The sequence below is a fragment of the Copadichromis virginalis genome, linkage group LG10 (genome assembly GCF_057382275.1).
Source record: "Copadichromis virginalis isolate Kocher_CV1m ecotype Utaka linkage group LG10, C_Virginalis_male_GT1.1, whole genome shotgun sequence".
NCBI classification, from domain to species: domain Eukaryota; kingdom Metazoa; phylum Chordata; class Actinopteri; order Cichliformes; family Cichlidae; genus Copadichromis; species Copadichromis virginalis.
The window spans coordinates 6,182,501-6,201,083 of record NC_140627.1 but is presented as its reverse complement, the minus strand read 5'-3'; the positions used below and the strand labels follow the sequence as shown (position 1 = coordinate 6,201,083).

General features: G+C 43.2%; 1 protein-coding gene across 3 annotated transcripts in view; it reads left to right on the top strand.

Moving 5' to 3' along the window:
- The window catches only part of ntm (neurotrimin), a 505,318-nt gene that overhangs the window by 420,991 nt on the left and 65,744 nt on the right, over nucleotides 1–18,583 (top strand). The window lies entirely within an intron of this gene.

The window sequence follows — 18,583 nt, the reverse complement described above, 5'->3', positions numbered from 1 at the left end:
TTCAACGAGATTAACCTGAAAGCACTAGTGGGAACACAATGAATATGACTGCACATTTACGCCGACATCATCCTAGTGCAAAGACAAAAACAAGCATGCTACTAACTTTAGCCGAGTCATTTAGACAGCTGTTAGCACATGATTCTCCTTATGCTGCTGAGAATATAGCCCAGAAGAAGCGGATAGTATAGCTTTTATTTTGGAAAGAGCCATTTCTCTGTAATAAACTCTCTTTTCCAAAGATGAGTGATTCCTCAATCAGATACAGGGCTCGCAAAATCGCTAGCCCGACGTCCTGGGGCTAGCGATTTTTTTCAGACGGGCTACCCTGCCCGTCGGGCTATTGTAGGAAGGAAAAATATATGTCAATGCTTTTGCATTCTTTCAGAAATGTAGCTGGGTAATTATGTCATTGGCATCGGTGAGCCACTGTCAATATGTGACATATTGAAATCGCGTTTGAATTTGCGCTTGTTTTTTTGCTTTCACTTTGCAATCGTGCGAACTGTGTATAGAGAGCGACAGCACTGATCTGTGAGTGATGATAATTTGTGCACCAATTCCTCTGACATCGTCTTATTAATCGTTAGCTTACTATGCAAACATGACAAGTGAAATCTCCCGCAGCAAGCTTAAACATGTGAGAGGTTGATCGCGCAGAGAATCGCTGAGCTTATGTGAGTCCGTGTGTAAAAGCAGCAGAATATATATTTTAGTTCTGCTGAGCCAAATAAGACAGGTCAGGGTGAAGAAGTGACAGCCAAAGAAAAGCTTACCACAAAACGGAGAAGTTATGACAAATGAGACTATAAGGCAAAAAGAAAGTGCAGCTTTATGGTTTCATGGACAAAATAATTTCTGTGGCTGCAATATGACGAGCTAAATAACCAGGGCTGCACATAAGTGGTCCGCAGGTGCGTATTCGCTGTCAAAATAAAAAACGCGCACAAGGGTTAGGGTTAAATTTAAAAACTGTACTTTTGAGTTAAAATATATATTTATAATTTTAATAAATGACAAATTAAAAAGGCATGAACATTTTTTTTGTATCGAAAAAATATCGAACCGTGACACCAAAGTATCGAACCGAACCGAACCGTGAATTTTGTGTATCGTTGCACCCCTAATATATACATACATTGGGTGAGTGTGCAGTAGTAGCAGCAAGCAGGTGAATTCTGTGCATTAATATGAATAGACATCTGACTATTTTACAGGATAGACAATATAAACATATTTAAAATTAAAGGAATTGAAATGTACATTGTGCCTTGGTTTAGTGTCTGGAAGCGTCCTGTCTCAGTCAATTATAGATGATCTGAGAGGGCGGGTGTGTGTGTTTAGGGAACGGATGGCTTGGGGATAGAAGCTCCTCTTGAGTCTCTCTGTCCGGAAGATGCGGAACCTTCTACCAGATTGCAGAAGTTGGAACAGTTTGTTGCCAGGATGGGATGGGTCCTTCAGTATCTGCGCTGCTCTAGTCCGGCATCTCCTGGTGTAGGTGTCCTGAAACGGGGGGAGAGCAATCCTGCAGCAGTGTTCTGCTGTACAGATCACTCTCTGGAGAGCTTTTTGGTCCTTCACACAGCTGTTCCCAAACCACGATGTCATGTTCTGTGTGAGGATGCTCTCCACAGCGCTTGTATAGAAAATCCTGAGGATCTTTGGAGAGACCCTGAACTTCCTCAGTTGTCGTAGGTGATACAGGCGCTGCCTAGCCTTTTTGGTCTGGACCTGAATGTGGGCAGCCCATGTCAGGTCTGAGGAGATGTGGACACCAAGATACTTGAAGGACTGCACCCTCTCCACTGGAGCTCCATTGATGATAATGGGCTTGTAGTCTCTGTGCTGACCCCTTCTGAAGTCCACCACTGACGTTCAGCTGGAGGTGGTTGTCCTGGCACCACGATGCCAGATTCTTCACTTCATCCATGTAGGCCGTCTCATCGTTGTTGGAGACGGCACCCAACACCACTGTGTCGTCAGCAAACTTCACAATGGTGTTGGAGCCATGGGTGGCCACACAGTCTGAAGTGTAGAGGGAGTAGAGCAGTGGCGAGAGGACACATCCCTGAGGTGCTCCTGTGTTGATGGTGATGCTGTTGGAGAAGCACCTGCCCACCCTCACCACCTGAGTTCTGCCAGTGAGGAAGTCCAACACCCATGCACACAGACGGCTGTTAAGTCCCAGATCCCTCAGCTTTGTGAACAGTCTGCAGGGCACTATTGTGTTAAATGCTGAACTGTAATCAACAAACAGCATTCGCACATAGTTACCCTGTTTCTTGTCCACATGGCTGAGAGTGGTGTGTAGGACGTGGGCGATGGCATCCTCTGTGGATCTGTTGGATCTGTAGGCGAACTGCAGCGGATCTGTGGTGTCTGGGATGGAGGAGGAGATGATGTTCTTCAGCAGCCTCTCAAACACCTTCATTACTACCGAGGTCAGTGCAACTGGCCGGTAATCGTTCAGGGATGAGGGTTTGCTGTTCTTGGGCACAGGGATGATGGTGGATCTTTTGAAGCATGTGGGGACCACAGACTTCGCCAGGGACTCGTTGAAGATGTAAGTGAACACACCTGCTAGCTGGTGAGCACAACAGCGCAGCAGACGGCCAGTGATGCCGTCTGGCCCCGCCGCTTTCCTTGTGTTCACTCTCGTCAGTGCCGCTCGGACGTCATGCTCCGCGATGCTGGTCACCGGTCTCTCGCTGATGACGTCACTGTCCTCGGTAGTCAGGCGGTAGATAGCATTAGCCGCCTGGCTAATCTCGAAACGGGCGTAGAACTGATTCAGCTCGTTGGTGAATGCAGAGTCAGCGTTGATCAGCGCAGTGTCCCTGGCTTTGTAGTCCATAATGGTGCGTAGGCCATGCCACATACAACGTGTGTCGCCCTGGTGGAAGTGGGACTCCACACGTTCCCGGTACCGGCGTTTGGCATCTCTCACCGCACGCCGCATGAGGCCGCTTTGTAGGCGCTCATATCGCCAGTGGCGAGACCCGCGTTGTAGGAGGCGGTCCTGGCGTTTACTGCAGTGCGGATCGATCTGTCCATCCACGGTTTCTGGTTTGGGAATGTGGTGACTCTCGCAGTGGGGATAATCTCCTCCGCTAGCATATTGACGAAGCATACTGCTACTTCTGTAAACTCGTTGATGTCGACTGCGCATGCTCTGAACATGTCCCAGTCGACGTCGTTGAGTGCGTCCTGTAGCGTAGCTTCTGATTGGGCAGTCCACCGTTTTACCTCCCTCGTGGTCACGTCTTCCCTCCGTATGCTTTGTTTATAATGGGGGATGAGGAAGATGGCGTTGTGGTCAGACTTCCCAAAAGCCGGGTGTGAGACAGCTTTGTAGCCCTGCTTGTATGGCGTGTAGCAGTGATCCAAAATTCGATCCCCTCTCGTTGGACACGAGACATGCTGGTAAAAGTTTGGCATGACTTGTCTGAGGTTCGCTTTGTTAAAGTCTCCTGCTACAATGAGGGCTGCGCCCGGGTCCTTGTTTTGAAGCGAGCTCAGCACATCATGTAATTTGGACAAAGCCATACCTGTGTCCGCTTGGGGTGGGATGTAGACCGCCGTGGCGATGACCGAGGTGAACTCACGGGGCAGATAGAAAGGGCGGCACTTAATGCTCAGGAACTCCAGATGTGGCGAGCAGCCGCTGGAGAGAGTAGAAATGCTCCTGGCATCACACCACTTTCTGTTTACCATGAAACACACTCCCCCACCTTTGGTTTTGTTTGACTCTGCCGTTCTGTCCGCGCGGAGCACAAAGAATGAATGCGACGGAGTTACGGCCTGGTCCGGCACGGTGGGGGTCAGCCATGTCTCCGTGAAGCACAGAATGTTGCAGTCCCTCATGTCACGTTGGAAGGTGACCCTTGCTCTTAGGTCGTCGAGCTTGTTCTCCATGGATTGTACATTGGCCAGTAGGATACCAGGCAGTGGTGCGCGATGCGCCTGCTGTCTCAGTCTGTTCCTAATACCAGCGCGTTTCCCCCGGCGCTTCTTTGTTCTGCGCCTCGGATGAGCGGCCCGTCCTTTGTTGTTCTCCGCGCCAGGAAGGGTCAGATTTAAAAGCGTCCAAGATTAGATGTGCAACCTTGGCACCGATGTTTACAAGTGATCCGCTGTCGTAAACTATAAGACTAGAGGATTTTGGGATGAAAACCAGAGCAAAAAATAGGTAAAAAACAAGAAAAGTAGATAGTCGGAGCGGAGTGGTCAGGAAGGCGTCTGGACATGGCCGCGCCATCTTGTAAGGAAGTTGCCACTTATGGGAAAAGCCCAGCATAATTCTTTAAATAAGTTGTCACCAACATGGATATTGTGTGGAACTGATATATCAACAAAGACAGGGAGGCCGCCGGTAAGGAAATGTTTGCTGACTATGTTAAAAGACTTTGCGGCTGCCGCTAGCTTACGTAGCATTAGCATTGTGCCGCGAGTTGGTCGCCTGTTTACGAGCGGCACCGTTGTTTATTGTTGGTTTGCAAGACTGTTCATGCTTGCATATGGTTAAGAGAAGCTGGTTATAAATACTATTGTTACTGCTTAAGTTCTAATGCAGATTGATCATTTAATTTAGCACTTTAATAGAAAGCAGTATCTTTCAAGATGTACAATTGTTATTGAATTACATAATTTTGAGCATTTAAGAATACTCAAGTAAATATTGTACTACAAAGCTTTATGCACTGCATTGATGTGTTAAAAATGTTTGGGATTGTTCACAGTATTTGCAGATGTGTGATAACAAACAATTTGTATTTTGGTTTTTGGTTTGTATTTAAAGGTTTTTCACCTATGGCTGACTATGACCAAAAAGAAGATTAAAGAAAAAGGAAAACAAAAGAACTGCCTGGTCATTGAGTGAAATCCAGTTAAACACCTGTGGTATATGCATCAATCCTTTTCAACCGGGGAAGCTGCACAAACTTAAAGAGCTTGACAAACATCCTCCCTCTTGGTACCATTTTCTGCAAATTTGATCTTCACTTTCACTGTTTTGCTGATGACACAGCAAAACATATATAACTGGGTGAAAACACATCTCTCCTGCAGGCCTCATTCCTCCCTATCACCTTCTTCCAAAATCCTGGTTCAGCTCTAATTTTCTTAAGCTCAATGAGGATAAAACTGAAATCCTCCTTACTGGCACTAAATCCAACCTTTTGAAGGCAAATCATTTCTTACTCAGTAGTGATAACTCCACAGTTTTCCCTTCAGCTCAGGTTAAGAGCCTTGGTGTCATCCTAGACAGTTCACTATCCTTTAAATCTCACATCAATAATCTCATCCGTTCTGCCTATTTTCATCTACGTAACATTAACAGTTTACGTCCTTCTCATTCCACCCAGGCTACGTCCAGTCTTGTTCGTAGTTTTATTACCGTCCATATTGACTATTGCAATTCTCTCTTGCATGGTCTCCCATGTTATTTACAAAGCTCCAGGGAAACAGGGGGATCACACACACGTTCACTCCAACCTCTCTCTCCATTAACAACCAGTCGCTCCTTCCACACTCCACACAGGAAAACACAGGGACGGGTACGGGGAATCTAGAGACACAGAAACACACGTTAACGTCGGAAATGGAGGCACAGGAAACTTCGGATTGACGTGTATTTACTAGAGTCTTCACAACAATCAACGTCGAACAGCTGACCTCCTCCCTCTTAAATATCAGCTGGTCTGATGAGGCCCAGGTGTTCCCAGTCCAGGAAGGCGTGGGCTGAGGGCATGAACCCACCATGAGGTCCACCTGGCAAAACAAGAGAGAGAGGGAGAGAGAGAGAAAAAGAGAGCCAGTAGCAGGGATATTATGATCAGCACCTTGCTGATCCTGCAGGTCCTGCTTCCTCCCAATTTTCTTTAATTAAGTAATATATGCTGTTTTAGAATTTATATTCAATGTTAGTTATAGCTAGGCTTAAAGGTTTAATGCTAACTCATTTTAATAAATAACACTGTCATATGCAAAACTAGGGGGCACTAGGGTGGCACATGCCAACCCATGCCACCACAGTAGATCAGGTCCTTGTGGAGATTTTTATAAGGTAGGACAGTGGACTTTTTAAACTATATTTTTCAACAAAATCCTGGAGAGTGAGGGGATGCCTGAGGAATGGCAAAGAAGTTTACTTGTGCTTATTTTCAATAACAAAGGGGATGTGTAGAGCGGTTGGTAACTACAGAGGCATAAAGTTGCTGAGGCATGCCATGAAGCTACGGGAAATCTATGAAAGATAGGAGTCTCTTTTGCCTGTTGCAAACAACACTGTGATCTGTAGGAGTAGGGACGATTGGAATAGAGCCTGGAAACATGGAGGTATGCTCTGGAGAGAAGACTGATGATAGTCAGAAGAACCAAAACGCCGATTATGCATGTGTGTTAAGAGGAGGGAGACAGGTGTAGCAGTAATGATGCAGGGAGGCATGTTCGTGAAGTTTAAATGCCTACGGGCATCAATCCAAAGCAAATGACAAATACATATATGACACAATATAGTAAATTCTCCAGAGTTTGTCTTACAAACCTGCTATATAAAGGACGGAAATGTTATTCTGAAGTGCACTGGGATGCCATGCTTAAAGAAAGTTCTCCTGAGTTTCTCTTACAAACCTACTACAATGTTATTCTGTTTATTATTCTGTTGTCTGCAGAGAACATTCCCCTCTCAGGCAGAAAGGGAAAAAAAGAATACCCTAATTTTAAGAAAGCTGAACAATGCAGAGCAAAGAACGTCATACATAGAAAAATTGAATGACAAATGGAAAACAGATGATTGGTGATATTTTGGCAGACACTGGCTCATTACCAACCAATCTTATAAAGCATTTTGAATGCTACAGTACAATAGAAAAGCACTATATAAGAACCAGCCCATTACCATTTACTGTTATGTCACTTTTGCAGCCCCTGATTCACAGATCACTGTCACCCCATTAGGACACGGGGTGACACCATGAGGCAACTGTTCCTGTGATATAGTGCTTGATAAATAAAGCTGAATTGAACTGATTTGAATAGTCTCTCCAATACTAATACTAACTAAAAAAAATGGTTCAATATTGGCATATTTTGAATGTTTATTAATTACAATTTCAGTTTTTTTAATCTTTATCTTTTTAATCTATACAATGTGTGCCACATTTGCACATCAGCATATCAACTACTATCATGTGGCTTTCTTTTTTCTCCAGTTGCCAATGATTATTTTCAGAAACATGGCTGACAAGACCAAACAGCTTTGTGAGGTACATCACCGGGGCCACCGTGACGGGGCTGGGATAGCTCAGTAGGTAGAGTGGTGGCCCCATGATCGGAAGGTCGGGGGTTCAACTCCACTGAACGGCTACCCTGAGGTACCCCTGAGCAAGGTACCGTCCCTACACACTGCTCCCCGGGCGCTGCATTGGTGGCTGCCCACTGGGTGAATAGGTTAAATGCAGAGGAACTATTTCCCTATGGGGACTAACACATACACATTATTATTATCACAAGAGATTAGAGCTGGGCGATATAAGATTTTTTCATATCACGATATGTTTTTTTCATTTCAGGCGATAACGATATCTATCACGATATAAGCCAAATAACTATATTTGTAAGATTTAAATGTGCCGTTGCTCACAAGTAAAATGTGAAATAATCAGCAGCTTGTTTTTATTTAAATATTTATTTCCCATAATAAGTTCAACAGGGTAGATGTACTTAAGGAACATGAGACTTTTTCAGATAAATAAAGGCAAATATTGCAAACTACACAAAAGGCAGCCGCTAAAGCGTTTAAGTTTCAAAATAGAACAAACGAAACAGGCTACTAAATTGTCAATTCCACTTAGAAACAAAATACTAATTCTAAAAATAAATCTTAGTTTGTTTTACAGAAGAACAGACAAAACTGACTAACTTTTGTCAATATCAAATAAACTGAGAACTAAAAGGAAATTCTCAATCTCTCCTTGTTGTATAGCTTAGCTTTTCAAACAGTTTTAACAGTTACTTTAGTCTGACAAAAGCCGAATGACGAATTAGCGCTTCCAGTCAGAGACTGAGGCTACATCCACACGTACACGGGTGTTTTTGAAAACTGAGATTTTCCGTTTTCGTTTTAAAAAATAATCCCGTCCACACATAAAGGGAGAAATGAAGGAAAACGCTGCTATGAACATGCCAAAGCAGCAGGTGGAGCTAGATTCCTAACCGTGCAGAAATGTTGGCCAATCAGAAGTCTAGAAGCCTCGGTGGGAAAAAGTAAACAAAGCTGGGGCATAGAAGCAGAACCGAGTCGTATGTGTGGAGGGACAGTAACTGTGTGTATATGTAAGCATTTAAACACTGCAGAGTAGAATTAACAGTAACAGTATTGTATAAATTCATTTCACCGAAACAATAACGTGGCGCACAGTGTGACGTCAAAAAATGCGCACACCTTTGATGCTGCGTTTTCTCCGTTTTTCTAGTCCACACGTAAATGCAAAAACGGAGTTTTTAAAAATCTTTGTTTTCAGTGACCAAAAACGCCGTTTACGTGTGGACGAAAGGTGCAAACGCATAGAAAGAAATGCGTTTTCAAGAATGCCCGGGTACGTGTGGACGTAGCGCATGCACCAGTTTATTGTATTTCCAGACTTGCTTTCGGCACAATTTACAGTGCACGCTACTCTGTTTTTTGTCAGACTTGAAATAGCCGAAATACCTTCACACTACGGAACTTCTTTGGCTCTTCCGTTCGACAATCTCTCCGGCATTGGAACCATCATCTGTTTTCTCTTCGGTAACATTCGGTCACGCTCGGTTGATTTTTCTAGTCGGCACACTCATTTCCTCCATTACCCGGGCGGTACGGTGGCTGGCTGCTTCCCAAACAAATACACATGTGCGGCTTGGCACTTGTGCTGTATGTAACAAGTCACGTGACGTGACGCTGTGGATGTGATTGGTTCGGCTCTGCGCTACTTAATTTGGATTGGCTGGGTTTTTTTGTTGTTTTTTTTGTTTGTTTTTTTAAAAGAGGACAAGGGCGGCGAGGTCTATCGCGATAGTTTAATTTTTCTATCGAGAAAAAGTTATATTGCAATACATATCGTTATACATATCGTTATCGTTCTATCGCCCAGCTCTACAAGAGATGTGACGGTATTTTTCTATAGCTTCATTAACAGGTCTATATAAAAATTAAATCGAGACGATCTAATGTGTGAGGGGTCATTATACTGTAGCAAAATGGCCATAAGTCCCATGACATTATGTGTCTGTGATGCGAATGCCATAACCATGGAATACGTTGAGGCAAAGGTATACTTCCTGCTCAGTATAAGGCGTTTTTTTTTTCTGGCAAAAACGGTTTGTCTGTAGCTATTTCCCTTGGTGCCAGGTTTCAAAAATGGCGATTTTGATTTTCGCGAAGGAGACGCTCTCATGACTCATCAAGTGACACCTATGACTACCCAATTGGTGGCACCCAGTCTGATTAAGTAACATTTTCAGATCTCAGATGCTAGATCTGCTTTAGCAGGTACTAAAACATTACCTGGTGCCCGGTACTAGCACCTAATGGAAAACTCTAAAAACTGAGTCGAACCATGCCCATCCAACCTGAGTAAATTTAAATGTTATTAGGAAAGATTAGAAAAAAACTGGGATTTCATAAATACTGTTAAAGGTTCAGTTTTTAAAACCATACTTCAGAACAAGATCTAGAGTGTGATTAAAGTGGTGGATGGGTTCTTTTGCATTTTGGAAGAATGCCAATTGAGCTTAATGACAGATTAAATGTCACAGTTATTTTTAATATCTAAATGAATGTTAGAATCACCCACAATAATTATTTTATCTGAGCTAAGCAGCAAATCATGTAAAAACTCTAAATAAGGCCCAGGTCGATGATACATAACAACAAATAAAACTTGTTTTTGAGTTTCCAGCTAGTGTGGACAATAGTAGGTGTCGGGCTTTTATATGAATTAAAATTCTGTCTGGGTCTTTAGATTAATAAGCTGGAGTTCACTCCACGAGCGTCTGGCAGCACAAATGAACCAGCTGCTAGTTGATGAGAGACACCCAGAATTGTTAACCGAAGGCCGGACAGTCCTGATCCTCAAGGACCCCCAGAAGGGACCGGTCCCCTCTAACTACCGACCAATAACCTGCCTCAGCACCACATGGAAGCTCCTGTCAGGCATCATAGCAGCTAAGATGAAGAGGGGCACATGGGTCAATACATGAGTGGGGCACAGAAAGATATAGGCAAGAATACCCGAGGTGCAAAACACCAGCTACTGGTAAACCGAACAATCGGCCGAGACTGCAAGACCAGACTGACTAACCTGTGCACTGCCTGGATTGATTACAAGAAGGCCTATGACTGAGTGCCCCACACCTGGATCCAGGAATGCCTAGAACTATATAAGATCAACAAGACCCTGAGAGCCTTCATCAGGAACTCAATGGGGATGTGGCGCACAACACTAGAGGCCAACCTCAAGCCCATAGCACAAGTCACCATCAAGTGCGGGATCTACCAAGGAGATGCTCTGTCCCCACTGCTGTTCTGCATAGGCCTGAATCCCCTCAGTGAGATCATTGACAAGACTGGCTATGGATACTGACTACGAAATGGAACAGTTGTCAGCTACCTCTTGTACATGGATGACATCAAGCTGTGTGATGGACCGAGCAGTGAAGGAAACTTAGGCACAGGTTAAAGTCCAAAAATGATTTTTTATTTAACCCAAAAAACATAATTGGTTAACTCATGCAAAAAGAATCAAAATCTTGGGCCCATAAAAGAGGTCAAACTAACAAAACTCTACTCAAAGTTGACAACACAACTGATAACTCAAACAAACTGACCTAACTTAATGAGACAAAGGGGAAACTTAAATAGTGGCTGATCAGCCCGCAAAAACAGGAGAAGGGGTAAAACACACAAAACCTAACTAAACCAAACATAATGAACTCCAATCCCCCCCATGGTCCTGAGTTATGGCATGAACCAATTTGTAGTCTTCCTTTAAAGCTCACTCCGCCCCTTTTCCACCTCTTGGCTCCTTAATCAAGGGAATGGAAGAGCTGCAACTACGGTAACTCAGAAAACAAAAAATTAATCATACATAACAGTGTAAACTAAAATGTGCGCACTTATTTTAGAATGCAGTGTTATGTGGATATGTGAATTAACTCTAAACCAAAACCAGTTATTTATTGTCCTATCAATAAATATCTATATTTAAAGAAAGAAATGTGAATGCAAGGTTACTTATAAGCCTCTACACTAACATGGTGATATTACCACTGTGTGGCTGTAAGTACACACCCTGGGACAGCGAGAGAGACAGTCTGCAGTACAGTTATCTTTGCCGGGGATGTGGTTGATAGTGAACCGGAATGGCTGGATTGCAAGATACCATCGTGTGATCCTTCCATTTGTGTCCTTCATTCTCTCTATCCATTGAAAAGCCTTGTGGTCTGTTTCCAATATGAACTCCCGTCCGAGAAGATAATACCTAAAGGAGTCCAGGGCCCATTTGATGGCAAGTCCCTCCTTCTCGATGCCTGAGTATCGCACTTCCCTCGGAAACAGCTTGCGGCTGATGAAGGCCACTGGATGATGCTCTCCAGGCGGTCCCTGTAACAGAACAGCTCCCAATCCTCTCTCTGAGGCATCAGTCTGAAGAATGAACTTTCTCTCAAAATCAGGGCTGTGCAAGACTGGGCTCTTACTCAGAGATTGTCGTAGGTCCTGAAAAGCCATCTTAGCCTCCTCTGTCCAGGTGATCTTATTGGGACTTCGGGCACCAGTCAGATCCGTCAGAAGAGCTGCCCTGGCGGAGAAATGAGGGATAAACCGATGATAGAATCCTGCCATACCTAAAAATGATCTCAGCTGCTTTCTGGTCTCTGGCAAGGGACAGGATTCTATGGCGGTTACCTTATTGACTTGAGGTTTTATTACTCCATTTCCAATCACAAACCCAAGGTACTCAGTTTCAGCCTTGGCAATGGCACACTTAGCTGGATTAACAGTCAACCCTGCAGACTGAAGACGCCCCAATACCTTCTCCAGGTGTTTCAGGTGTTCTTCCCAGGTAGAACTGAAAATCACTATGTCATCAAGGTAGGCTGCAGCAAAATCAGACATGTCAGACAGTATCTGGTCCATCAGTCTCTGGAATGTTGCCGGGGCACCATGCAGTCCAAAGGGCATGACTTTAAACTGGAACAAGCTCCACGGGGTCCGGAAAGCAGTCAGCTCTTTTGAGCGCTTAGTCAGTGGTACCTGCCAATAACCCTTGCAGAGGTCTATTGTTGTCAGGTATCTGGCCTTCCCAAGGCGCTCAACCATGTCATCAATGCGGGGAGTTGGATATGAATCAAATTGTGATATTGCATTCAGGTACCTGAAGTCTATGCAGAAACGGATACTGCCATCCTTCTTTGGCACCAGGACCACCGGGTGGCACCACTCGCTCTTCGAGGCTTCAATGATTCCTAGTGACAACATCAGGTCGATCTCCTCTTTCAACGGGATCAATAGACGCTCAGGTATCCTGTAACTCATTCTCCTCACAGAAGCTCCATCTTTCAACACAATGTCATGTTCCACAATGTCCGTTCTACCAGGATTTTCACTGAACACATCCAATTTACACAGGTTTCTCACCTGAGCCCGTCTTTCCTCAGGAAGATGGTTGAGATCCAGGTCCTGAGGAGTGGGTTTTGGCAGATACTGATCATCCACTTCCTCCTCCTCTGAAACCTCCTGGATCAGAAAGACATCTGCTTTTGGTCTCTCCACCCATTCCTTAAGCAGGTTAATGTGCAGTACTCTGCTGGAGCGGGGCTGATCTGGAATAGCGACCTTATAGGTTGTTTGTCCAAGTTTCTTTTGGATCTCATATGGCCCTTGCCACTTTGCTAACAGCTTACTGTCATCACTTGGAAGAAGCACCAGCACCTTCTCACCAGGACTGAAGGATCTTTGCCGAGCTGACTGGTCGTACCAGGCCTTCTGGTGCTGCTGTGCTTCCGCTTTGTGGGCTTGGGCCAGCTCCGTCATCTTCTCCAACCGTTCCCGCATCTGGACAACATAAGAGACAACATTGACAGCCTGTGATCTTTCTTGGTCACCCTCCCAAGTCTCCCTTAGAAGAGACAAGGGGCCTCGTACCTCATGGCGATACAATAGTTCGAAAGGTGAAAAACCTGTAGAAGCCTGGGGTACTTCTCTATATGCAAAGAGGAGGTAGGGCAGCCACTGATCCCAGTCTGTACCAGTTTCATTGACAAATTTGTGTAACATTTGTTTCAGAGTCTGATTGAAGCGCTCTGTTAGGCCATCTGTCTGAGGGTGGTATGGCGTTGTCCTCAGGCTCTTAATCCCAAGGAGCTGGTACACCTGCTTCAACAAAGTGGACATAAAGTTAGTGCCACGGTCAGTAAGAATCTCACGAGGAAAACCAACCCTTGAGAAGAACTGTATGAGACAGAGGGCGACTGCTTTGGCTTTTATTGATCTCAAAGGAAAGACCTCTGGATACTTTGTAGCGTAATCTGTCACAACCAACATGTAACGGTTGCCTGCCTTGCTTCTTTCTAGAGGACCAACAATGTCCATTCCTAGCCGTTCAAATGGAGTGCTGATAATTGGTAGAGACTGGAGAGGAGCTCTGGAGGGGATTTTAAGAGAAGACTTCTGGCACTGAGGGCAGCTTTTACAGAACAGTGTAACATCCGAGCGCACTCCAGGCCAATGAAAATATTTTCTAATGCGGGCCATGGTTTTATGCTTTCCCAAGTGGCCAGCCCATGGAATGGAGTGTCCCAAGAAGAGCACCACCTTCTGGACTGCTCTAGGAACCACCAACTGCAATGCTGAACCCTTCTGATGATACAAAATGCCATCTTTCAGCAGAAACTCCCCCCTGCTGTTCAAATCTTGCTTAGTTCCTTGGTTCCTCTCTGCAGCTTTCTGGAACAGAGATGTTAGAGATGGATCGTCATGTTGCATTTCAATAATATTAACAAGGATTTTAAAACCCAAAGGTAACTCGGGCTCTGTGCTAGGAGCTGCTCGAACAGCAGTATGTAGAAACTTCTCTTGCCTTCTCTGTCCACATGACTTACGAGACTTCCCGGGTGCAGTCTCTATGTCCGCATCATAGAAGGGCAAGGCACAGAGTGGGTGTAGGGACTCCTCTTTCTTCTTAGCTTGAGCTCTTGTTACTGCAACATTGCATGTATGACTAGGATTCAGCAAGTCAAACAACACAGGCAGATCTCGACCCAGCACTACTGGAAATGGCAGATTCTCTGCAACACCAATATTTAGAATATACGTTTGTCCTTGTACCTTGATGTACAGATCTGCTGTTGGATATGATCTCTCATCTCCATGAATGCAGTGAACAGGGATTGTCGCCACATTAACTTTATTTGCGGGAACAAAGTCTCGGTGCACAAGAGTCTGAGTACTTCCTGAGTCAACAAGGGCCTTTAATGGTTTCCCATCAACCTCAACTAAGGTCATTTTGAAACCATTCTCAAACTCCACTTTAGGCTCCACACTTTGTCGGGGCACAAAACACATCTGAGTTATTTTTGTAGAATTCTTTTGTGTGGCCCTCCATCCCACACAAATAACAAATCACAGTCTTGGGTGGAGGTCTTGACGGCATATTGACAGACTGGCTCTTTGGAGGTTTACTCACCCCTGCTTTCTGGTAGTGAGGGACAGATTTTGAACCATCTCTCATTTTCCATGCTGTGGCTCCATGGCTGTCCTTTTTTCCGTGCCGCCACAAACACATCAGCCAGCTCTGCAGCCGCCGCTGCAGAGTTTGGATTGCGTTCTTTAATCCATGTCTGTAACTCAGGAGACAGCATTCTCAAGTATTGTTCTAAAATTAATATTTCACTAACCTCATGCACCGTTTTTCCTTTTGGCTTCTCTATGTCTCTAACTGTCCTCTATGTCTGCAATGTTGCCTTCTGGTAGTTCAATCCTCTCAGTTCTGACTACCTTCCCTCTCTTTGTTACCATTCAACTACACTTCTCCAGTCCGAACGACATTCCAATGTCATTGCTGTATAGCCTGGTAGTGTGGATCAGTGAATCGATGTCTCGTTCACTCTTGGCATACAGCTTGATGTCATCCATGTACAGGAGGTGGCTGACAACTGTTCCGTTCCGTAGCCAGTATCCGTAGCCAGTCTTGTTAATGATCTCACTGAGGGGGTTCATGCCTATGCAGAACAGCAGTGGGGACAGAGCATCTCCTTGGTAGATCCCGCACTTGATGGTAACTTGTGCTATGGGCTTGGAGTTGGCCTCTAGTGTTGTACGCCTCTAGTGTTGTACGCCACATCCCCATTACACACACACACACACACACACACATATATATATATATATATATATATATATATATATATATATATATATATATATATATATTGGGTGAGTGTGCAGTAGTAGCAGCAAGCAGGTGAATTCTGTGCATTAATATGAATAGACATCTGACTATTTTACAGGATAGACAATATAAACATATTTAAAATTAAAGGAATTGAAATGTACATTGTGCCTTGGTTTAGTGTCTGGAAGCGTCCTGTCTCAGTCAATTATAGATGATCTGAGAGGGCGGGTGTGTGTGTTTAGGGCACGGATGGCTTGGGGATAGAAGCTCCTCTTGAGTCTCTCTGTCCTTGCCCGGAAGATGCGGAACCTTCTACCAGATTGCAGAAGTTGGAACAGTTTGTATATATTGAGTTCATAAATTAAGACTTTAGCTTCTGTGTATATGTTGACTCGCATACTCACATTCTAAAATACGTTATTGTGCATGAAGACTAAATATCTCATGTGGAGTAGTTTGCATTAAAACCATGCAAACTTTTTCATGGCTATAATATTGAATTAAATGTGTAGTAGTAGTATTTATTTATTGTCATTGTCAAGAACAATGAAATTGCGTTTGGGGCTTCCATACAACCCAAAAAAAGAAGAAAATAATAAATACCCCTTAAAACCCAGCCTAATCACATTTAATGCCTAATCACATTTAACAACAACAGAATTAAATGTGATTAGGCATTTTCCTACTCCTCTTTGAGTAGGAAATTGGAAAAATCCTCCTCAGTATCTCACTCTTTTCTTTCCACTAGGTGGAAACTCTGATGTTTTTAGAAAATAAAAGAGGACTAAAAGTTAGAAAGCAATCACTTTCCACTTTTGAGTTGAACTCCTGTATACAATCACAATTAATGTCTTTTAATAAGACTCATATTTCTGATTTCCTTTCTACTTTGTCCTTTGTTCCTTTCATTGCACTCAAAGCTGCAGCACTCCCACTGGTAAAATATGAGTGCACAGTTTCTCATGGGTTTGAATTTGGGAGGCAGTGTAAACAGAGCTTGTCGACTGCTAAGCAAAGAGAAAGAATACTAAGTTGTTTAAAATTCAGATGGTGAGGATTTTTGCTAAATGCTGTAAACCGCTGAAAAAAAGTCAAATCAAAGTCCTTGTGTGTTTTTTGTGTGCCAGAATCAGTGTCAGAACCTGCCTTCAGGTTAAATTAGGAAACAGACAATTTTCAATTGTGAATATGATTAATTTTTCTTTCTTTTTTTTTTCTTTTTTTTTTTTACATTGAAATAGTGTTAGCAGATCATTAATGACTTGTTTAGCCAGCAGTTCTGTACTTTCGTTAAAACCTTTTCAAGACAAATTAGGTTAGAGATGCAGGGGCAAAAAGTGAAAAGAAGATAAACAATGTCATTAATTTATAATACTAGTACATCAATGTATGCTATTGTTCAGCCTATTCCTGCTACTGGCTGGGTGACATGATGATATGATAATATGTGATACAGATAACCTTCCAAAGCTTAAGCTGTCTGCCCTTTGTGGCTGCTTGACTTGTGGTCTTATAGTAGTAGTTGGCAGACAATGAAACAAATACAGGCACAGAATTTTGTATGTTATATTGAAGTAATATTTATTTGTCCAAGTGACAAAATTTTAAAGAATCAGCCTCATACAAACTGTCTTTTGTACAAGACTGTAAACAATAGTTGCTGTAAATATGGATATTTTAAAATAGAAATCTGTACGGATTGATTTTTGTAGCCAGTTTGAAGCGGCATTATTAGAAATGCAGGTTGCTGGTTGACGTTGTCAGGAAACATTGTGTGGCAGGCACAACAGGAAAAATGGGTAACAATGGGAAAATAGAAATATGGATAAACTCAAGATCGTAAGAAATCTGAACTAGGAAACATAAGATACAGAGAGAACATAAAGACAAATAAAGATTCAAAAAACCATTAATTCAAAACACTGGGTCAACAGACCACGTACCCTAACAGATGTGAGTGTGACTGACTGTCTGTTTCTCCCTATGGGAGAGCCTCTTGATCTCCATTATACGCTGGGATTAAGATAGGTTAAAAGCAAAAAAAAAAATACATGTGTTGAAAACTGTGTTAAACAAAACCTTTTTTTTCCCCTTTGGCCTAATGCATGTAAATGTACTCATATTAATTTAGTACTTTTATAGTTTGAGCCCTCTAAGTAGATAATACTACCCACTCACGCATGTATTCATAAAATTCTTGGCAGTAAATTACTTTAATTGCTTGAGGGGAAGCTACAGTGGAAGCGTGTCTATCATGCTGTTTTTGAGGATTCTTTAGAAAAGTTTAGTCATATGTCTGCACTAGAATCTGGTTGAGGAAGTTTACTTTCTGTGGCCATTATTGATTAAACCCATACTTTAAAATTAGTGCATCATATTAAATCAATGCTACAAGGGTTTTTATTGTATGTTTTCTGTGTACATTGCATAAAAAATGTGCATTTTATTTGATTATACACTGTGCCATATATGCGCCAACACTGGAGAACATGCACCCCATGCTTTTCTATTGCTCTTTTCCTCTATAGTGCCATAAATGCCCCAAGGATGCCATTGACCCTACTGCTGCCACTGAAGTGGAAGTGACTGATGGTGCAACAAAAACTGTGACAGCGTAAATGGAGCTGATTCGTTCAGTTGCAAAGCAGTGAGCTCCTGTTACACTGCCACCATTCAAAACACTTAAAATGTTGAATTTCCAGCTCTAGAGTGCAGAACTGAGGCTACTGAAAGTTAAAACTCCCAACTCACATGATGGACAATTGGCAGCCCAAAGCAGTTTGCACATTTTCTTTTTTTAACCATTAAGTCACTTACTTCATATGGCTTTGGCCTTTGTACATTCTCAGCAGGATTGAAACACCTATTATGAAAATACAGCAGATGTGTCATTCCGTGGAAACATTCAAACATCAGTCATCAGCTCCTGTATCAAAGCAGTATTCTTTGACTGCGGAAAGCATTCGGTTGTAATTGCAACCGACCACAACGATCCAGTTTCAGCCCATTATTTCAATCAGTTTTGAATATCACAAAGTGTGTGGGTAGATCAACAAAAGAAACCTGACGCTGCACAGTAAGTGCATTTGCATATTGAAAATGTCTTGTTCTAAGCTTACATAATTTCTGAGAACATAATTGCTATTCCA